This window comes from Parasteatoda tepidariorum, chromosome 10, assembly GCF_982258835.1.
Source record: "Parasteatoda tepidariorum strain Cologne lab strain chromosome 10, Ptep-v5.0, whole genome shotgun sequence".
NCBI classification, from domain to species: Eukaryota; Metazoa; Arthropoda; class Arachnida; order Araneae; family Theridiidae; genus Parasteatoda; species Parasteatoda tepidariorum.
In genome coordinates, this window is record NC_141764.1 from 19,280,034 (window position 1) to 19,305,166 (window position 25,133).

The following is a 25,133-nucleotide window of genomic DNA, read 5'->3' on the forward strand; positions in this document are numbered from 1 at the left end:
GAATCCAACCTACGAGCACTATATTTCCCAGATTGAGGTTACCCTCTACATTTTGGGGATAGGAAATCTAAATCCGTTAAAAGAAAAATGTATGTTTATTCAGAGAAATTACGTTTTTGCGACTAATTTCGTAATTTAAGATATCATCTGCATTTATTAATTAGCATATTTGAGGTCACCCCTTCGAACCATTAAGATTGAATCCACGAATGTGAAGATCCGATCAATAGATCAAATGTTATTTCAGGATAATTAAATTTTTATTTTGCTCACTATGCATTCAAATTTAAAAGATAATTATTATTTATTTCTTACAATTAATAAAAATTGAAATCAGCAGAACAAAAATTAGAGAGCTGGAAAGTTTTGGCAAGAAAAACTACTTGCTGTAAAAAGATGAGTTTTATAAAAACCAAAATAATTGAAAATGAATTAAATCCTACCTAGTATAATAATCCCCGTAATATTAAACTTTGATGTTTATAAAAAATGCTTATGCGATAAAAAATATATTTTACCACAATATTTTTCATCTTAATCGTTAAAAAAATTATTATATTTTATCAAAATGTTTTATTTTCAAATGGAAAAAATAGACTGCTACTTATTATCATTTTCTTATTCATTTAATTTTCAATTTACTTATCTTTTTTTTTGTTGAACAAAATGAAATGCGTTTACCTCTTAATTCAATTAGGAATGTCATTTTCGCCGAAACAATTTCTTAATTCAAATTAACTTGGAAATTTTTACCTGCAAATCTTTAGTTTTTTACCTGTAACTGTTATTTTTTTTAATTTCGGAGGAACTTGATTTCCTTTATAGCAGGGAAATCTATTTTGGTTGTAATAAAAATTAAAGGGATAAAAGAAAAAACTTTATAAAAAGTAAGAAATAGATTAATAAGATATCTTACTGCTTTTTTGAACAATAACAAGCCTATAAAATATTTTTTTAAAAAGATTTGGTAATAGTTATTTTTTTTTAATCAGCTACCTATGACTTTTCTTAACCATCTTCATTTAAAATATTTTCATTTGACTTTTTATTTTTAAGATTTTTTAAAATCATTAATTTATAAGTACACTTCTAGTTTTCTTTAAATTTTATTCACGAGTTATTATATTAGATTGATATCTCACAGGAAGAAAAAAAATATTTCGTGCTATATATGAGTATATCTAAAGAACGGAAATAATAAATAATGTCTGACTTATTTTTGCCCATATTAAAAACTTTACTGCTGGTATTATTAGCTGAGATATTCACCAAATTATCATTGTGGTATTTCATAGATTTTATTTTATTTTATCACCATCGTGGAGCAGCCCACCATTTTTTTTTGATTTTCGGCCATTAATATTCAACTCGGTAGCCTTGCAATTTGGAACCCGATCCAGAAGGACACCCGCATTTGCGTTGCATGGAGAGGAAAACCACGAAAACATCTAACGGTTAGCCTAATGGCAAGGGGACTCTAACAAATTATTCTTTTACCACTGAGGATATTTCACTTTAGCACTGTGGTCGGTGCAAGCCGGATGCGGAATTCGTACCGACCAGCCAACACTGGGATTCGAAATCGGTCCACCTGATAAGAAGGCGAACGCTCCATCCCTGAGCCACCGCGCTTTTTTTTTTCATATGTAGATTTCCTGTAAATGGTGAAAATTGCAGTGTTAGCAATGATATAAAATCGCACTTCCTTAATTTTTTTATCGATAAAGACTAGAAGTTCTACAAATGGGAGAACATGAAGTTACTTTTGATGTGGCAAAAGGTCATAAAGAAGAATAGAAAATATCTGACTGATTAATTTTCGTTTTCTATACAGAAAAAATTTAATTTCATTTTGCACTAAAAACCTGAAATTGCTTTCTTAACAACCCAATACTCATTATTTTCATCATGTTGCTTTTAATTGTAAACATTTACAGCATATTTAGTCTCTTTGGACTTCATACGAATTCTATAAAGTTCCGTTTCGTGTTTTTCAGAATTATATTTTTCAGCCTCATGTAATCAAAACTACGAAAAATATTTTCAATTGATAGTAAGTAATTGAAATCTCTGCATAGAATTATAGGAGTTTTTACGCAATAACATCGATAAATACAATCAGTTTTTGATACGAGTCACTTTTTGCAAGATAAAAAAACCAATGTGTAGTTTCCTCCTTTAAGAGAAAGGAACATTTAAATAAAAAATAGAGTTACATTAAGTCTCTTTTGATTCTATGTTCACTCGAAAATAAATAAGATTCATAATCTTTTGTAAACTTCGAAAAGAATAAAAGCTTTTAAAATAATTTTTATCGAAAAACAAAACTTTTATTAAGACTATCAAATTTTAGATTTTCGAATAAACAATTTTATTTCCATAAAGAGCTATTTTTTATTGATAACATTTTCAGGTGATGGAATATTGGAGAAAAATCCACTGAAACATTTTCACTTGTTCTAAAATTTCTTTTCAACTTTTTTTTCTTCAAACGCCGTGAGTTGACAGGAAGCGTAGAACAATTTCTTTTCTATTTCTATTTTCTATTTGTTTATTTAGCTATTCCTTTTGAAATGGGACTGTCAGAATCACTTAAGCATTTACTGAGTTTTTCATTTTCCATTCTTTCCTCCTGAAAGAAATTACAATTCAATCTTAAATCTGATCTTGCGCCATTTTTTTAAAAAAGTTTTTATCTCCGGTGGCAACATTTCTGCTTTTTGAAAGCAAATATCGATTTGTTTTTTATTGTTTTGGATGTATTAAGAGCGTGTGATCCGATTCGAGAACAAAAGATGTATATTTCTCGTCTGTTTCCGAATAATATTTGAAATTACATTTTTTTTTTGGTTTGTTCTATATCGCGAATTTTAAGTTCTTCTTAAATGTAAACAAGCGTGATATGTTTTTTCCGAGTTGAGTTTCGTTTCTAAAACAGCCGATGTTTGCTTATGTAAATCTATGCTTTTAGTATAAATGGCTTTTTAATAAAATATTCAAAATTGAATATTTAAATTTATACAATGCTTATCTTCTTACCGAATCGCATATAAAACAAAGTCTCCTGAAATTTTGTTGCTTTGTTGTTTTAAATGCATATTTCGAGTTATGCTTTTTGTTTAATGAATTTTGGTGAATTCCTCCTTATCATTATCGACTAAACAAGGCTATGAATTCAAACTTTAATTGTGTTTCAATTTAATAAAGGAATACGTCTTGTAAGGGTTTCATTATTTTACACGAATTAATTATTATCGTAGTTAGAATTGCGATTTATATCTATGCTCTTTTCTACATTTTACAAGCATACAGTCACTGAATTTTATCAAACGAATTAATGCAAACTTTTACTTAAAAACAAGAGAAAATAAACATGTTTTAAATAAAATGAAATTACGTTAAGGCTGTTTTTAGAAGACTCTGCCGTACCATAAAATAACGCTTTTTTGCTATTAATATGGTATTTTTATAACTGTTGTGAACTTACAACAGTTATTTATGACTGTTAGGTCAAGTTTATCCTACCATTATACATCCCTTTCTATACTAGTTTTAAAAATGGCGCAAAGCGTCGATATTATACCTGACAATTTTATTTTTGATTTATTAAAAAGCAGAAGATTCACAATAAAATTATATTCCTCAGTGGTAGACGGATCATGGGTTAGACTCCCATTGCCGTTAAGCTAAGCGCAGGCGGTTTTCGTGGTTTTCTTCTTCATGTAACGCAAATGTTGGTTAGCTCCATCAAAAGTGCTCCACGAAAGAAATTTCTACCAATACGTGTAACGCACTTAAATTGTTTACTTTCCTTGGCAACCGAGCATCGAGAAACTTTGTTAAAGGAAACGTAACTTACGTGGTTGAGTTTACTACTGTAATGCTTGTTCATTGGTAAAAGGGCAACTTTCTAGCGGGCAACTCCTTTAAAGTTTTTAACTCATTTCAAAGTGTTTAAAAAAGTTAGTTTACGTTTTGTTTTAGAATTAAATTAGTTAAACAGTTTGAAGGAGCTGTTATTAAGTTGAAATAAAACTTCTTGAAAAAAATTTTTTTTTTTGAAAATGGCAGAAAAATATCATAATTATCCTGCACCATTGTTAACTCCTTGAAGAAAATGTAACTACCCAACGCACGCATGTATCTGAAGAAGTAATAACTGTTTTTATGCTTTTTTAGTTAGATAGTTTAAGTACATTTAGTGAAGGATTAAATAAATTTTTTTAAAAGATTTGTAAGTATGTTTTATATAAACAAACAATGTGCATCACAAGTTTTCTACTTAAATGCGAACTCTATGATGAAAAATAGAAATTTTTGTCTCAGATTTTCTCGAAAAGTAATAAACCAACGTTCAGTTTTTTTCTTCTTTGAAATTGTCATGAATTCCATAATGTATAATTTAATTGTTCGGATAGCAAAATGAATGCGTCTTTGTATTGTTTCCAGTATGGAAAATATAATGTTTACAATTAGGCGCTGCTCAAATATTACAAAAGCACCTAAAGGGGAGGGGTTATAGATTTATGTCTTTTTGATGACAAGGGGGCAAAGGAGTGTGGGGAGAGTAGTTATAGACTATGTCAACCGTCATCTATGAAAAGGTATCCCTTCATAGAATAGAGTTAACACGTCTTATATACCTGTGAATTGTAATTTTAATTTTGTAGTGGTAGATACCCTACAGTACTCCCCCACCAGAATTATATCTGTGATACAATTCGATGCATGGATACCACTAGTTGCTGTATTTGTGACAGGCCGGGAGAGCTGGAGTAAGGTCACCGAATTTTAAACATTAGTCATGAGAGCTGTATTAAGATCATGGTCGTAGTCGCTCCTGTGTTGCCTTTAGCAGTCGGGTGTATGCAGGTTGACGTTGTGTGTGATCGAGACGAGACTGAGTAGCAACAGGAGGTGGATAATGTCACAGTCACAAGTAGCAAGTCCGTTGGACCATCCATCGAAGAAGGTGTGTACAGATCGAAGTGGGCGTCACTGTTAAGGTAGGCGTATTCATTTCGAAGTGGGTGTTATTGTCAAGGTAGGCGTGTTTATATCACCTCCGGGTCTCCAATGTGGGGAGAGTAGTTATAGACTAAGTCAACCGTCATCTATGAAAAGGTACCTCTTCATAGAATCGAGTTAACACGTCTTATATACTAGTGAATAGTAATTGTAATTTTGTAGTGGTAGATACCGTACAGGAGTATGAGCAATGCTCATGTAAGACCCTAAAATCACTGTACTTTCAAATTCTTTGAAACGCAAAAAGAATGTAAGAAAATATTTTGAAAATATACAATGCAAAAATTTTAAGTTTGAATAAAAGTTAAATTTGAGAAGAAAAAAAATTTGAAAAAAAAAAAGTTAAAATTCTATAAGATAAAGTGTTAAATTTTGTTTTATACAAAGTTACAAGTTTACAATTAACTAGTTAAAGGGCAAAACAAAGGTGGGAAGTGAGGCGACTTTCTAACTTAAGTATGAGCGAGGATTTTTAGTTTGCTTATTATTGCGGACAATGGAATAGGTGGAGTTAAAAGCATGCTTACGTAATGTTTTAACGACCCCTTACTTGACTAGAAATCAAACCACATGATATTTTTGACAGCTATTAAATAAAAAAGATTGCTTTAAAAACAATTCACAGTTTTTGGAAGTATTTGTGCCAGAAATTTTCCTTTTTTTTTTTTTTTTTTTTGGTTTGTATGGGTTGCATCACATGGAGCAATCCAAGTAAATCAGCAATAGCATCACATGGATGTAATCCATGCAAAGAAAACATTATATGGTTAAATTCGGTATACATGGTAGCGTATTTAGGAAATTACTTGAAAAAATAATTTTCAAAATGGTGCTATTTATTTCTGCATAATTTGTGCCAAACATGATCAAAGTAATGATATTGAGCAAGCGAAAAAAGTTTATAATTGGAGTTGTTTCTGATCAACAGTGATTTAAAAATTATGTACATTTTGACGTTAGTAAGCATACATTTTGGTCAATATGCAGATTTTTTTCAATGTTTGAAATTAAATGACATTTTTACAATAATAAAAAAAATATATATTAAAAAATATTAAAAATTAAGTGGGTCCTCACTTTTACAAAAACCTCCACATCTTTCAAAAGATATGAGGAGAATTTTTGAGGGGGGTATTACAAAAGCATTTTGTCCAAAAATTTTCATTTTCGGTAAAAAAAAAAATATTATGCCTTTTCAGTCAACTTCAAAAACGCGGTTTTAAATTTTTTTAAAATTTTATTTACTAATTACTTATTTTTAGTTTTGTACCTGTCAAATTGCGTAAGCTAAAAAGTTGTCAAAATTTGTAATAAAATCTACTTGTAGCATTAAAAATTTTTTTCAAACTAACATTACCGTCAGACATAAAGCTACAGTTGAAATTTGAGTGCACTAGCTAGTCGGAAAGCGAGCAAAACTTTGATTGGAGAATTCTATTGTCACAGATGCAAAAGAAATTTAATAAAAACTGATAAAGATATTAAATGATAATTTTTGAAAAAAGTCAACTGTGTTAAAAATTTTAGTCAGTAAGAAAAAAAAATTTACGTTTCGTTAACCACTCTATTTCTTAATAATATTATACTTTTCATTAAACAAGTTTTTTGTAGGCGTTGAAAACCATATTTTTTCTAAATATCAACTAGCAAACTAAAACGTTTTACAGAAGATTAATATTATTGCCCATTTATCATTTTTGGAACCTATTCAAGAGCATTTTTATTTATTGTGTTCTGAAAATTAAATTTATACTAAAATCATTTTTATTCAAATATGGTAAGCTCTGTAGAGCAAATTTTATTTCAAAATGATTACGCGCAAACGAAAAAATTAAAAAACGTTATTATTAACTAAAATCACTTTCATCAGATAAGAGCAATAATAATTAAGACACTTTTGCGAGTGTGGTTAAATCAGTTTATTCCGTTTAGTGTTTGTATTGCAGAGAAAAACCCTCAAGTGAATTAACATTCTTCATGTTGGAGTGATGCCAAATTCGCAATCACTATCATATTGTGCTTTTTCTTGGTCAGTGGGTTAATGATATGACACAGAAATAAGTCTTTTTCTTTCTTCCTTTTCTTGTAATTAAAACAACAATGTGATTAAGTTCATGCACAATTTTTTAGCATGACATTTTGAGAACGTTGTTTTTTACTTTATGTTCTTATGCAAATCTTAGAAAATTCTAGAAAAATACTTTTCGTCCTAATAAATTAGAGAAAAAAGACAAGAGGCGATTTACTTTCATTTCGAATTTTTGAAATAAAAAAAAAATATTTATAGTAACATTTTTTAATATTATCAAAAATTTGTACGTAAAATAAACAATGAAGGTTTGGCCATAGGAAAAGATTCAAAGATCAGACTTAAAAATAAAAAAAAAATTTTTTTTTGAGTGCTCCTTACATTATTGTATTAATATATTTTGCTTTGGCTATATTGATACAATATCAGAAAGCACTCTTTTTTGCTGATATAATCGTGTGGGCTAATAAAAAGATTATATCTTTTATTTTCCGGCTTTTTTTAAAAAAAAAAACCTTATCCTTTTTTTTTCAATCAGTTTTTTTTTCCATTATTATTCCCCCCCCCCTTTTCTTCATGTCTATAATTTTCCTTTGTTTTATCTTCATTTTGAACTTATCTAATGAGTTCTGTTTACTTGCAGCTTATGCGCAATAAATGAAACTTATTGTTTTTCTTAACTTCCTTCGTGTTTTCTTATATTTATTTATTTTGTTGTATATATATATATATATATATATATATATATATATATATATATATATATATATATATATATATATATATATATATATATTATACAGTAGAGTCCTGATTATCCGACCGGATAACCGAAAAATCCGGTTTAAGCTTAATACAGTATGTCTTTTTGAATTATAATTTCTTATTTACTTTAATTATGCACAAGGCATTAGGCATTTAAAACTAATTAAATTTATATCATCAAATTAACTACCCGGCTTGCAACAAATCTTCATAGAGAAGTTGCAGTTATTACTACAAGTATAAACTTGTAAATTAACTTGTACATAAACTTGTGGAAATTAATAGGTAAATATCAGTGAATTTTTTCTTATCTTATAATAACTGAAACGAACTTAACAAACGCAAGTACATCGCCCAGGAGTTATTCCCATCTACGAACTTCGAAAACATTAAGTTTTAATATTTTATCTTGTTTTCACAGCTTCAGTGAAATCTTAATACATTTACGAATGCTTCTTTTAGTTAAATTGTTTAAAGTAATTGATTTCACTTGATTTCTTCCTCGTTCTCAAAGGAACATTTCTCAACAACTTCAATTATTAAATTTGCTATAAGATAGAAACTAATTAATGTTTATTGAATAAATATATGCCGAAAACTGAAAAGCTTGTGCTCATAAGTATACTTAAGAAATAAGTTTATGACGTTTTTCTTATGGTAACAGCAAAAATTTATTTCATAATTATAGTTAAGATTTTACGTTTTATTTATTTTTTTGTCTAAATTGGCTGGAAAAATTTGCAAAAATAACATACGTATTGCTTTTTTTGTGGCATATATGAAAATTATGTTAATAACTTTAAACTATATCACAAACTATTAATACGAAATGAAATATTAATTTAATCATCTTTTCTCATCTGTTAATTTGAAAATCATTAAATGAAATGCTGTTTTATATTTTCCCGTAAAAACGCAAAATCATTTTTTAGATATAGAAAACTAGTACCTCCAAAATTTTTTAATCCTGACTTATGTTTATTATTTGCAAAGTTTTGGCTTAATTTTTTTAAAACTTAATTAGAAAAATATTTGTTTTTATATTAAATTTTATATAAAAGTCTTTGGCTTACTTAAACGAATATAACTTTTGGACAATTAATAACTGAAAATTTAATCTCTAAATGAAAATTAAATTAAATTTATCAGATAATATATACAATATTTATGAAATAAATAAATTTATTTTTTAGTTATTTAAGATAAAATTTAACTATTTTTCTGTATTTCTTGTAATTATATTTTGTATAAATGAATAATTGAATATTGAATATAATATGACATTTTAACAAGAATAGTTTAGCTTGCTATCAAAATTACAAATATATATATATATATATATATATATATATATATATATATATATATATATATATATATATATATATATATATATATATATAAAGAGATAACACGACAAACAAAAAAATATAAAGAGTTTTTAAAAGAGAATAAGAAACATTATTAAAAAAAAGCAAATTAAAAAAAATATTCAAAATATTAAAAAAAATAGGAAAATGATATAATATTGTCATCAGCTCACACGAATATATCCGCAAAAAAGGGTGCTAATATTGCAGCAATATAGCCAAAGCAAAATATGTCAATACCATAGAGTGAGACGAAAAAATTTAAACGAAAATTGAACAAATTAGGCAAAAAATGCAAAACAAAACAAATCAAGCAAGAAATAGAAAATAAATATTCAAGAAAGCATAGAATAAAACACAAAATGTAATATATAAAGCGAGTAGTGAATTCATTTGTATTTACACTTACCTGCATTTTTCAAAAATTATTTAAAATATTTTCGTATCAAGTTTGCCAGATTACAAAATATGAAAATAAAAGCGCAAATAGAGGATGGTGGGATGCTTTAATGGCGCGTTCTTGTTGAAGTTAGCGCCACGTATGAAAAAATATGGAGAGCAAATGACTGACAACTCTACAAATTACAAAAGAGTTCAATTTAAACTCAGAAACCAAAGATCGCTTATCGAACAATTTGAAGAGAACACAAATTTCTAAGACTTGAAGGACGATGGAACACCAATTGATAAATAAAGTAAAAAATCATTTCGGTATGTTTACTATGACAATTGCGCAACATCTACCATAAATAAAATTTAAATAATGCCTTTTCATTGTTAAAAAACAATTTTAGAGCTATTTCCTTGAATTCCCTTTTCTAAAATAATTTTTTTTATGGTAATTTTTACTCAACTCAATAGCAACCACAAAATGAAAACTTTAACAGCTGAAACTGATAACTTTTTGTTGCCATTAAATTTAAAAAGTTTCTCTATTTCCCCTTTTGTGTATACAGCTAACCCCTACGCAATCGATTATTTAACTTCCCCTCTCTTAAAGATTTCTTTTTACCCCTTATCCCCCCCCCCAAACCTTGCTTAGCAGTTTGCATCCTCTCTTTCAATATTTTTTTATTTTTTTATATTCATCAGAGAGTGGGAGGAGGGGTAGAAAAGATGAAAACGTTGTATATCAGTTGGCGATTGCCGATTGGTTGAGGGAAATTGCGGTAAGAGGAGGTAGGGGAGAAAGGGGGTGGTTATAGAGAAAAGTTACATTATGTTCTGAAAGGCGTTGAAAGCTTTAAAAACGTTTTTTTTTTCCTCCTTTTTTTTACCAGCATGTTTTAATTTAAATTTGGCATACTTTTAAGCTTAAGCAGCTTATAAACTGAACATTAAAATTCGAGTCTTGTAAAAAATAATGTACAAGCATTTCTAAACATAAATTATACATCTCCTTAAATTGTAATTTTGCACTTATTACCTTTTTTTGATATGGTGACACATTTTTTCCATCATATTTGTACTAAGAACACCAGGTCATTTTTCTTGAGGGATTGGTATGCATTGGTTTTTTGCTAGTAATCTCATTTAAGCTTCATCTTCAAATCAACTGGCTTTTACATCATTTTTATCCTTCCTTTGCTCTTAATGAGTTCAAAAGCGTTTAGTAATGGTGCAAAAACTAAACTTTTCTGTTTTTTTTTCTCCCGATTAATCATTAATTAAATTATTTAATTAATCTATGAGACATTATAACGTAAATAATTAATTCATAAGAGTGCAAGTCTGTAAATGATTCTAGATAAAGATTTCTTTTCCTGAAAATATATTTTTCTCATTTTTTTGTCATAATATATTGTTAAAAATTACCACTTACTTTAATTTTTAGGATTTAATAAACCAAAAATAACTTATTTGAGAAGAATTTAATGAAAACATAATTTAATAATGAATCCATTAAACTAATTTCAATTCATACTTTTCTAATAATAAAATTTTTTTAAATTTTGTTTCTATCCAAAATAGACCTGATGTAAATGTGAAAGAGTCATAAAGTTGATTATTTAATATATTATTGATTACTAAGGAGAAAAGCAAGAAAAATCAAAATGAGACAAAATTTAATCTGAAAATGCACTCTTCAATAAATGATCTTAATAAAGTTTATATTAATTAATGTTAAGGTCTGATAAACATCTAATTTTATTAATATTAATTTATAACGAACGAAACTGGATTCGGACATTTTTAAATACAAGATACATTATAAATCCTTTTTTAATATTTAACCAGAAGAAAAAAAAATAATTTAATTAATTCGAATATGGTTTTTATTTTATAAAGTAGTTAGACAAATTTTAATAGTCAGCTGAGTATCAGCTTATATTAATTATAAGAGCGGTACAGAAATAATACTTTGGAAGTAACACATTTTACGAATGCTCTAAAAAATAACGAAATTCTAGGGTCAATCAATATTGATGTGGTTCATGTTTTAGAGCCTCCCTATAAGGTGACTCAAGTTCGAATCCCAGTTATGGCTGGTTGATATGAATTCTATTTCTGCTCGCTCCGACAACAGTGAGGACGCAAAATATCCTCGGAAGTAGACGGATCATAGGTTAGAGTCCCAGTGACGTCGGGACAACCATGAGAAGTTTTCAAGTTTCTTCTCCGTGTGTTGCAAATGCGAGTTAGTTAAATCAAGATATCCTCTAGGAAGACTAGCTTGTACCAATGCTTGATCTACGAGTACCATTGTCTTCTGGGCTGAGTTCAGTATTATTACAAGGATAGGAATTTAAACACTGATAATTGTAAGTCCAAAAATGGGTTGACCGTTTAACTCTGGTAATAATATAATTTTAAAAAAAACTGAAACAAAAATTCGTTAAAGCAATGGTTTTTTCAGAGTCTTCTATTTACATCATTAAAAATCGAATTAAATAAGGAAAACTTAAAAATATAAAAGAAGTAAATAAATTGAATATTTCACAAAATTTATCTAATTTATTAATTATAAATTATTTATTACCCTATACAATTATCACAGTATGTATACTATGGATATACCTCGAATATCTGTGTTTACAGTAGAATCGTAGAGTCAATTGTTTGTTTAAGAAAATTAATGATACTAAATAGTTGAAGAAGAAGAATGTTATAAAGGAATATGAAAATTTGTAATAAGCATATTTATTTGTAAAAAATATTTTGATTATGAAAATTGTTGAATAGATAAGTTGCAATTAAAAAGCAAATGAATAATTTATTTTTCCGCAGTTAAAATCTTGTTTCAAAAATTATTACATAACATGCTGTCATGCAACTCCAATTGAAAATTAAACATCGTTTTTCCAATTCGCTAAAACTTATGAAGAAATTTTGTTTGGTAAATAAAAAAAATATTCTGGTTGCCTACATCAGAATAATGTTCGTACAAGCCCGCTCTCCAATTTATTTATTTATAGATGAACTTTAGCTTCCAAGTGTTTTTTTTTTTTTTTGGTACTAATCCAACAATAAGTGGAAAAACAATTTCACATTGAATCTTGTTTTATTCTGTCATTCAAGTTAATTACGTTGTTTTTTATAAATTCGAACTCGTGCTCTTTCATCAAAAATCTAAAAATTTAGTAGAGAATGACTAAAATGCAAAAAAAAATAATAATAAATAAATAAATTAGTAAATAAATAAAATAGAATTATATATATAATATATAAATATATATATAATATATAAATATATATATAATATATAATATATAAATATATAATATAATATTATATATATATATATATATATATATATATATATATATATATATATATATATATATATATATATATATATACAACAAAATAAATAAATACAAGAAAAAGTTTCATTTATTGCGCTTAAGCTGCAAGTAAACAGAACTCATTAGATAAGTTCAAAATGAAGAATAAAACAAAGAAAAATTATAGACATATGAAAAAAAGGGGGGGAATAATAAGTAAAGAAATAACAAACAACAGCTTAAAAAAAAAGAATGAAATTTTATTTAAAAAACCGGAAAAAAAAGATATAATCCTTTCATCAGCCCACACGATTATAACCGCAAAACAGTTTGCTTTCTGATATTGTATCAATAAAGCCAAAGCAAAATATATTAATACAATAGTTTGAGGAGCACTCAGAAATTTTTTTTTATAAAAATTACAACAAATAAAATAAAACACAAAAAGTAAAAATAAGTAAAAATTACATGTAAAAACAGAAAATAAAATGAAATAAAAAGAAAAAACAGTATAAAAATGGACTATAAAGCGAGTAGCGAAATATATATATATATATATATATATATATATATATATATATATATATATATATATATATATATATATATATATATATATATATATATATATATATATATATATATATATATATATATATATATATATATATATATATATATATATATATATATTATTATTATTATTATTATAACAGTTTGTATATATTATTATATTATAATATAATAATATAACATAGAATAATAGATGCATCATTTTAGAGAATAATCATTAAGAATAAGAACTGTAAATCAATAATCAGATGAGAAGAAGAAGTTAAGTAAAGTTTAGACAATTTAATAGCATTTTTTTAGATAAGTATTTTGTGTTGAAAGCATAAGAACATTATTTCTTGTTTGTAACCACAACATGTAATAATAAATTAAACAGAAAAAAATTAGTAAACGCATTGTATTATAGAATGATATTTGAGAACAAATGTAGAACAGGATGATAAACCCCAAAATAAATAAAAATGCATTTTTGAATGACTGAGGAAGGAAATCCCCCAGTTCTTCGAAATGTTATCTCGTAAAAGTGTTTTCTCCTTTTGAAGACTACGATTCAGGAGAAACAAACTTTCTGCTTTTCTCTCTTAAACTTCCGTCAACTACACTATGCAATCGATTCCACATAATATTGTTCAGCCCTTTTCTTTTCATTTTAAGAAGTAAATCTAGATTTTTTCCACATTATTTTTATTTATCATTTCTTTTCTCTTCAAGGGCATTTTATTTTCATTATTTTTAAATTGTTCTATTTGTGCCATTTTCGCTTTTTTAAGTTTAATAAAATTTTATAATTTATTATATTTAGGAAATATTTAGTTCAGCAGAGCGATTTTACAATAATATTTTTTTCTTGATGTGTTTAGTATGCATATAATTTCATTTTCTTTACTTTTGTATTAATTCAATAGAATTTTTTTTTTGGTAACTTTCAAATTTGATCCTCCCATATGAATTAATATTTATGTCGTAAGGTTTGAATTTGAATATTTTCAAAACTTGTTTAGTACTTTTTACTCTTTATTTTCAGCAGTTTGAAATAAAACCTTTTGTTTTCTTATTATAAATTCTTGAAAATAATATGAAGTTTTGTTTAGTTTTAAAAAATTGCTTTAATAAAAATATATTGAATCAGAGAAATGCTTTATCAATATGCAGAAAACAATACGTTTAAAGTTGAAATGATTTATTTTTAAAAGATTTTATGTTGTTGTTTACGTTTATACTATTTCTTTAATATAGTTACTTTCATAATGTATCAACTGTGTCCTTTTAAATGTTGTTGATAAAAAAAAGTTCTGGTCAACTCTCTTAAATCTATTCTCCATTAGCTAGATATTGACTCTTTACTATAAGCAATCCTAATGAACTTTATTGTTTAAATAAAATATTTCTTATATATGTATTATTAATATATACTTTTCAGTATCTTAGTAAAATCAGTACTTTTCAGTAATTAGTAAAATTCCGTTTTTTTTTTTTTTTTTTTTTTTTTTTTTTTTTTTTTGCTGCTTAATCCTTTTTCACTTAACTTTTTGTTCTTGATTACAAAACAACCATTTTTTTCTTCCTCTTTTCCCTTTCATAATCCAAGTTCTTAAGTTTGAAACACTTTTAAATTTTGAAAGATTTAAAGCTTATCGTCTCTGAATTTAATAGAACAGAAATACTTAATAATTATAATTCAACATGCATAATTAACATTTAAGACATCTATGTATAATTCAATTTCCATTTTACTGTAATGTAAACGGAAATCAAAACTAAATTATAGTTCTGATATTCATCAATTAATTAAACCTCAATAGACTAAATTACTTTCAGTATATTTTCCTATTAAACTGGAGAAAAAAAAGTTTCTGATAATTTATACATTAATTCGACATTTAGAAAATTTTATGTAAAAATGATTCATATTTTGTAAATTCTTTAGAGCCGTTCCTTTTTTATATTTTATTTTTTTAAATTAATTTTTGATTCTAAATTGATAATTTTGGAAGTCAGAATTTGGTTGAAACAAACATAAATAAATTTTTTGTTCTTACTTTATAAATAATTATTGAAATAATTTTCTTCTATTTAATATGCACAATAAATTCAAATGTAAATTTTATACGCATTTGAGTTAACAGTCTTATACTGTTATAAGATTTTCATTAAAACGAAAAAGAAAAGAAAAATCAATGTGCCAAAAAGTTTAAAAATCAATTTTTTATTCCAAAAAACTTTCATTCCCTTGTACTATTATAGGAAGGTTTCATTTCAATTTAGAAGTAGAATAAGAATCTAAACTATTAAAACAGTTGAACTAATCGATCGCAATAAACTTTTTATTCCGCCATAACCCACTTTTGAATAGCTTAACAAACTGTAATACTTCCACCTACCTGTGAACAATGGAAGAAAAGATCCAGAGTTTCAAAACGTCGAAGTGGCAACGTTTGGGAAGAACATCCTAGTTTGTCAAAAGAAACGACCGATCTTCTCCAGTTATCTTTGAACCCCTGGATGGTTGTTTTTTCCTTTACAATACAAGATTCGCAGTGGAAACTAATCTACAGAAAACTATCTGATGGTCGCAAAAGTTCTCTTCAAGTACAGGATGAAGTTTTAAGAGTGAAGAACAAAAAATAAAACAACAATAATCGAAGATCTTTGGACGCAAGCAGATGTATGTTTTTGTGAACTTTGTACTAGCGACTGGGGAGAACCCGAGTAAACCTCGGCTCAAGAGTTAGTCGCTTCGGCGCATGCGCAGTCCACCATCACGCTCTTTAATGACGGTGTAAGGTATCGATCTGCGGGGGTCGCAAAGGGATGGGACGAGTCGACTACGGAGCGGGTTAGAAGCGAAGTAGTTGTAGCTTTGTAGAAAGTAAACTTTTGGAGCAGTTTCATCGGAGCGTATTCCAACTTCGTGGGTGGAGGGGGTGGGTGGAGAGAGGGGGGAGATGAATTTACCGATCCCCACGTGTTGTGCCTACTCCAGAAGCGTTCAGGTTGAAAAGGGAATAAAAAAATATCGTGTGGGGAGAGGGGTAATATATTGAAAAGGGTGTTGATAGTTTTTTAAAGATTAATTGAGAATTCTATGAATAGAATGATTTAATTCTATTTGACGAATTAATTATTTAGTTTTAGTTAATTACAACCAGAGGAGGTTTGAATGCGGAGAGAAAATTAAGAAACTTTTGACAACTGTTGCATCGAAGTCTAATGACACTAAACTAGACTTTTTTGAAATTTATTGTTTAATGTTTACGATATTATATATTTTTAAGAAGGAATTTATTCAAAATATGAGGAAAGTGATGTTGTTTTATTACAAGCACTTAGGAAACAACAAGTAAAAAAAAAATCTACCGAAATTTGTATTGCAACTTATAACATACACTTAATAAAATAGCTTTGTTTTATAATGTACACTTTCCATTAATTAAAAATAAAGTTTTAATACTTTGTTCATTTCATTTTGAAAAGTTTAAAAACAATCAATAATTTTCGAAAGATAATGAGGTTGACCTAAATTGTGTTACTTATTTTACTTCTTTTAATAGTTTCAATCTTGTTCTTATTTTATTTAAATAATTGAATCCATAACTAATTTCAGTTCTTTATAAGAAGAAAACTTTATTTAGCTAAATCCAAAGTCTAAATAAGTTTAAAACATATGATGCTTCATTAACTAATTTCCATTATTTATAATTGGTGACTTTTTAAATTTTAAAAGTATATTTTAAATTTATTTTTTAGAAACTAAGCTAAATCTAAGGCCTAATAATTAACTTGAAAGTATATTTTATTTTCTTATAAAAAAGCACACATTTATTAAAAAAAAAGATTTTAAAATTTATTTTAAAGGCTTGCTTGCTTAAAATGAATAAATATTTTAGATGGCATAGTTTATTTATTGATAAGAAATACGATTTTTTCCTTTTTTGTGTTGTGGTACTTTACAACAATAACTATGTGCGTTCAAGGAAAATCAAATAAGTTCAACAAAATTAGTAAGCGTTTGAATATTATAATTAATTGAATTACTATCAACTTATTATTGTGTTTACATTCGAGAAAATTTAGGCTGTTAAATTTTAACTTTGAGGTGTAAGAAAGTTTGCTACAAATTCAATAATATCACACATTATTTTGTTTGTTTTCAGTTGCATGAGATTTTTTAACTGATCTTAGATATTTTCATATAGCTGATTTCCAATTTGTAATCGGTTTCTCCACCCAAGATGCAGTTTTTTTTTCTCCCTAAATAGCAATTTTAGTCTATCTCTTTTTTTTGTTTGTTTTCTGCTAAAAATTTTACATGTAACAGGTGTTTGCATAAATATTGCAACAAAGGTCGAGTGGCATTAGGGCACCCCACGCCCGAAAAAGTCGTAATATGCCACTAGGAGTGCTTCCCTGCAATAAACTGATTCTTCGTGTGCTCTTGAACAGATCATAATAGAGAAACACCTCAAACCTTTTACGTGATATTTCCGGGCATAGATTTCTAATCAATCTCACTCTTGATGATGTGCTGTAACTGTCTTAGAAGTTTGTTGCAATTTTTACGCAACCTCCTCTTATATATAAAGCTTTTAAACTTATTCATTTTCACCAAAAATAGATTGAGAATGTAACTTAAGAAAATCCGTAACTTTAGGAGCATCTTCATAACCGAGGAAGTATATTTGTGCAAATTGCATTTGTATTATATATTCGTAATGCATTAGTACAATGTTTGCACAAATGCAATCAAAAATTTGTTCCCCAGAGTAATTAGCAAAAAAGTTTTGTTAAATGGTGTATGTTTTAATTATTTTACATGCTACCATTGGAATTTTTGAAAGTCAATTTAAATGTTTTGATGAGTGCTATTTATAATTTATACACAATTTCTATCAACATTCAATTAAAAATGAAATTAAAACATGAGTTTCATTTTAATTTTTACAATTTTTTTATTCATTTATATATATATATATATATATATATATATATATATATATATATATATATATATATATATATATATATATATATATATATATATATATATATATATATATATATGTATATATATATATGTATATATATATATACTGGGGGCTAAGCACCCTGCTCTCGCTGCCACTCAACAACCCCGGTAATTGCTTCGCAATTATTGTCGTTTCTTGGCAAAATACAATTTTTCCACTAAAGTTAAAATTATTCACTTAACATGTATGTAGTAAATGAAATTATGTTTGCTCACGTTTATACCTCTACTTCCTATGTCAAAATATTATTATTGTATACTAGGAGGCTTCGCCCCCTGCTCGCTCGCGCTCGCCAACCCCCGGAACTGCTTTCGCAGTTCATTTTGGATTACTTCGCAATCCAATGCTCGCTTTGCTCGCTCATTGGATACGTTCTTAACGTCTAGCTTTTGTATACTTTTTTGAATACTGAAATTCCGAAAACTTTTCACTGTAGAAAATTCTAAACCTGTGCATTTCAATATTACTGTGAAATTACACACAGTTCACATATTTTTCTCAATCACACTATTCTAAATTTCAGTTGTTGAGAAAAGTAACTGTTGTAAGTTTTGTTTGAAAGTCTTTCCCACCAGAGTGTTAAAGCCATGTGTTGTAAAACAATATGAAGTAGTACTCTGGGTAGTAGAGAGAGAGAGAGAATTTCTTTAAAAACACAATTGTTAATTTGGGCATTTGGCGATACAACACTTATAGAATTGAAGGATTTGTTACGTCAATCGCTCAGGTATCTTAAATTTGATCTAGTTGCGCTTCTATGTCATTTTGATTTATGTTGCTAAGTTAACTTTCAAAAAATTCCATGGCTGGCAACAGCATTTTTATTTTTTTATTTCCTTTAGAATTCGTTCTTTTTTTTGTGAAATATTTTTTTACCTAACAGAATTCTTTGCCGATTGTCTTCTCTATAAGTGAAGAAAATAAAGTAAATAATTAAGTGTTGTGAAAAGAATCTTATTTAGTTGTACAAAATACTTCAGCCAAAATTTGGGAGCCACGTAAGAGAATTATATATATTAGATCAGAAACACATCATTAAAAGGCAGAATACTTTGGTGTTTTCAAAATGTAAACAAAACAAAGCAAACGTTGCCACCGGCGGAAAAGAAATACAGCCAAAATTTGGGAGCCACGTAAGAGAATTATATATAATAGGTTAGTATTATAAATATTTAGATCTATTGGTAAACAGAAGTAATTTTTTCAAGTAATCATTTTTGAAAATAGCAATTATATTGTTATCTATCTATATTATATAAAACGCTAATACGTACGTATGTATAATATTATATAAAACGCTAATACGTACGTATGTATGTATGTATCAATAAAACCGATGATATTTCTTTTCTCGCGCTGGCAACAGTTTTCATTTTTAATTGTTAGGTTTCGGCGCGCAAGAGCACGTAGTGAGCAACCAGATAACAATAACCAGAGTGAGCATTATCAGGTTGTTCAATTCAGATTCATGCACTAAAAACATGACAATATTTAATTTAAACTCGATTAGGAATTAATTAATTAATTGCAGTGAAAATGCTTTAAAAGGCCGCTGTTGAATTGATATTTTTCTACTGGGAGCTACCTAAACGTCTAAAAAACGTTTAAGTGTTTGTATTGAATGCATTGAATTTTTTTTATATTTCGCGTTTATTTATGCATTGAATTTTCTCGCTTTAAAATGCAGAATATTAGTGAAGCAATATTTGATAATTTATTTTGTTAATATGTTTCTTATTTAGCTAATGTTTTGATTTTTTCACCATGTACAATCTAAATAGCTAATATACTTCTTTAAAGGCCGATAAGAACATTGGTAGAATTCTTCTACATAAGTACAATACTATGCCTTTGATGATAAAATACTATGTCTTTGATGATAAAATACTATGTCTTTGATGATAATATATTATGTCTTTGTGCTAAAACATTGTGTTCATTGGTGAGCGAGCGCAGCGAGCCATGGTTCACGGCGTGAACCACATTGGATTGCGTAGCAATTCTCGGGGGTTGGCGAGCGTTAGCGAGCAGGGGGCGGAGCCTCCTAGTAACAATATATAGTTATAACAATATATTGTACAACCAAATTTGTTGAGTTCACAACCGTAATTTAAAATTTTCGCTTACAAAATGGGCGGATATATTAAATATTATTTTTGCTTGCATCTCATTGTTCATGAAGCTGATCATTAAGTTATAAATCATTTAACAGATCTCTTTAACTATAACTTATTACAGTATATTAACGTTATTGGCACAACAATAATAATTGTAAAATGGTTAATAAGATTTGACAACCTTTCTAACTACCTTTATCTTAAAATGTAGTGCAGAATTACAAAATAATAATAATTAAAAATACAACTATTCTCTTATTTTCAACCTCTTGAATTAAAAGCGCAATTATAGCAGTACAGGAAAATAGGGATACAAAAATATTTATAGAAAAACAATAGCTTTACGACTTTTATCAGTTTTATGCTGATGACAACCAAAACATTATGGAACATTATGCTGTAACAATTCAGCACACAGCATTATTAAAAATTATTACTTTTTCATACTCATGCGTTCTCAATTTTGCTTGGCTGTTTTGAGCGTTACTAACAGCAAGTCTTCTGTGATTGGTTATGTGTTATCATTCACTCTCATCTTATATTATTTATATATATATATATATATATATATATATATATATATATATATATATATATATATATATATATATATATATATATATATATATATATATATATATATATATATATATATATATATATATATATATATATATATATATATATATATATATATATATATATATATATATATATATATATATATATATATATATATATATATATATATATATATATATATATATATATATATATATATATATATATATATATATATATATATATATAATACTTTTTTCTTTTCTTTATTTATACATAAAAGAAGTTAAATAACTTGTTTGACGTTCTTCTAAGAATAGTTCGTATTTTTATTTAATGAGACGCTTGTTATAACGAGTTCATATTCTATTGAATGGAATAGTATTGACGTAACTTATCGTATTAATGTATATAAATATAGCATTACATAAATACAGCACTCTACAAGAAAGAAGTTAAATATTTAACAATAACTGAAAGCCTCTACATAATGCCTCTCTTTTTTCTAACGTTATTAAGATATCGAAGACTATTATTTTGATACTAAAATCAATAACTGCCCTAAATTAATATCTGTTCCATTTCTCGACGTTCCAATTAAGATATTCCGTTTCTAAGATAGTGACAATTAAATACAAGACTTTCAGAAGAGTGCATGATAATGTGTTTAATTTTATTTGCAAAAATAAAATGATGGCATTATCCAATTTATCTCATTTTCTTGTTATTTGGTTTTAAGCTTCATACATTTAAATTAATGATGCATTATCTTTTTGCATTAATATTCTGTAGCATTATCTTATTACTTACTGAAATGCAAAAATGTACATAATTAAATGATTGCCGGCTTCGAGCGATATACAATTGCTCGAAAATTGCAACCTCCGTCACCAATAATTGGTATGGCAGTATGCGTCACCATAACACCTAACTAATTATTCAAAGCTACTTAAACTATCACTTAAGACTACCTAACAACATGAATCCAAATAAATACATATAACATTTTACTTATTATTTAACATTATTTAAATCATCAAGGAAAGGAATATAAACAAATCCTTAAAATATAACTAATTATTTAGAACATAACTAATATAATAGATATATAACTATGTAACCTCAAAATATAACTAATTATTTAGAACATAACTAATTTAATAGATATATAACTATATAACCTTAAAATAAAACTAATTATTTAGAACATAACTATAATAGATATATAACTATGTAACCTTAAAATATAACTAATTATTTAGACCATAACTAATTTAATAGATATATAACTATGTAACCTTAAAATATAACTAATTATTTCGAACATAACTAAAATAGATATATAACTATCTAACCTTAGAATATAACTAATTATTTAGAACATAACTAATATAATAGATATATAACTATGTAACCTTAAAATATAACTAATTATTTAGAACATAACTAATATAATAGATATATAACTATGTAACCTTAAAATATAACTAATTATTTAGAACATAACTAATATAATAGATATATAACTATGTAACCTTAAAATATAACTAACTATTTATTTAAATCATTAATAATGTTGTATACTCGCGTTTTTGGTGCCACGTAAGATTTATTTCCCGATATTTGAATTTTGAAATAAATTTATAGATATTTGAATAGATATTGAAATAAATTTATAGATATTTGAATTGATATTGAAATAAATTTATAAATATTTGAACGCGATTCAAGTATTCGAACCAACGAGGATAAACTCAATTATACTTTTATTTTGTCAATATATAGTTTTGTAAAGATGTGCAACAAACAAAAATTATCATAAAATCTTATTAAGTGACGAAATTCAACCAACAAATTGGACATCCAATATATTGACAATGCTGTCCAATATATTAGACGTTCGTTCTTACAAGAAAGTAACAACACAATCTCTATCTTCGTAAACAAGAAAATATTTTCTTATCTGTAGGTTGGTTATATATATATATATATATATATATTGGTTATATATATATATGGTATATATATATATATATATATATATATATATATATATATATATATATGGTTATATATATATATATATATATATATATATATATATATAATATATATATATATATATATATATATATGGTTATATATATATATATATATATATATATATATATATATATATATATATATATATATATATATATATATATATATATATATATATATATATATATGGTTATATATATATATATATATATATATATATATATATATATATATATATATATATATATATATATATATATATATATATATATATATATATATATATATATATACTTTCATAATAATAATCCTTAATACTAATTTTCGAAATCCTCCTAAAAATGAAATAAAAAAATTCTACAAGTCTCAAATTAGATCAGAATAACTAAAGTAATCACAGTGTAAAGGATCATTTAATATAAATGCAACCGGGAACGACTGAAATCAAGAGAATGTCGACTTTCACCGGTGAATGTCAACAATCACATAGTTGCTTTGGTGAAGGTCCGAAATATTTGTTATATCAGACTTCATTTCAATTAATTTGTTGATATTATTATACATATTATACATATTTAAATATCTGCTGAAGATAGTTTAGGAAAAACATTAAGTGTTCAGAGTACCGGTTAAATGCATACTGGGCAGTGGCACTTAACTTTAAAAAAACATTGATGTAAGGCATACCGGGCAAATGTATCCCAGGCAATTAGTTCAATGGTGGAAGCCAGCTACCACCAATTTCGGTCATTCACAACAACACAAATATTTAATACTAAGTAAGCGATTTATTTTTTCCAACATGACTATTTTACCTCTTTCCTGAACTAATAAAAATGATCTAAGAAAGTTACAAATTAATATTTTTGTTAAAATTTTTTTATGCTTTGGGTTTTAAAACAAGTTAACCCTTTTTTCTTAAAAAGCGTATCAACTAGATCAAACACTTCACGAATATTTTTCGAAAGTTTTAAAATCAATAGGAATAAAGTTCTAGAAAAAAAAGTCTTTGCAAACACTTTCCATTAGAATGGACTGGCCGGAAGCGAAAATAGGAAAATAGAGTTTTTTGGCTGTTATATTTTATTGTTGTATTTGTTATATTTGGTTGGCTGTTCTAAGTCGCTAGATATAATATGGACCAAGTTTCTTGAAACTTTCTTCATTCACTTTTTCTGATGAAATTAACTAGATAAGAAATATTATTTATTCATTTTTCTTAAGTAAAACTATTCTAAAATGTGATGTTTGATGCAAAATTTATCGGTATACAATTCTACCAAAAATCGAAACTTAATTTTTTCTCCAAATATTTCGTTCAATATATAGACAATCGGGTACTTACACTTCAAGAAGAAGAAGAATAAGATCACAAATACCCACACATGTGAGCTATGAGGTTAGTGCCAGCTGATTATTTGTAAGGAAAATAATGCGTTAAAGTTGAGCTAAGTTCTCCACATAAGTTAAAATGTTAATTAAAATGAAGTTAATTAAATACAGTACCTTATCGCACATCGAATTTGTTGAAATATAATGCTTTCTTGCCTACGTCTTTTACTTATTTAACTTAGATTTATTATTTGCTTGTGTATTTTATTATTACTGTGATTTATTTTTGTGTTGTATGCATGGCAACTTCGATGCATAATTATTTTCGTTTTGTTCTACATCTCTTCGGGCCTTGTTAAATTAGAAATATAAAATAAAAGAATTGAAATCTCCTCAAAATACTCTTTGCGAAAGAATATAGTAGAGTCACTTAAGAGAATTGATACTTGATGAGCTAGGCTTACTTGAAATAGAATGGAAAGAACAGTTGCTAACGAAAACAAATGCCACGCTTCAACAAACAATCTGGATCGAGATACCCACTATAAGTCACTTGTATGTAT

The 25,133-nt window shown here is 26.6% G+C and overlaps 1 protein-coding gene across 4 annotated transcripts in view; it reads right to left on the bottom strand.

Annotated features, from left to right (window-relative positions):
* LOC107438819 (uncharacterized) overlaps positions 1 to 16,263 on the bottom strand; it is a 130,514-nt gene extending 114,251 nt beyond the window's left edge. For all 4 annotated transcript variants that reach the window (XM_087153915.1, XM_087153913.1, XM_087153914.1 and 1 more), the window contains exon 1: positions 15,872 to 16,263. The gene's annotated coding sequence lies outside the window, so the exon portion shown is untranslated. The remainder of the gene's footprint in view (positions 1 to 15,871) is intronic.
* Between the last annotated feature and the right edge of the window lie 8,870 nt (positions 16,264 to 25,133).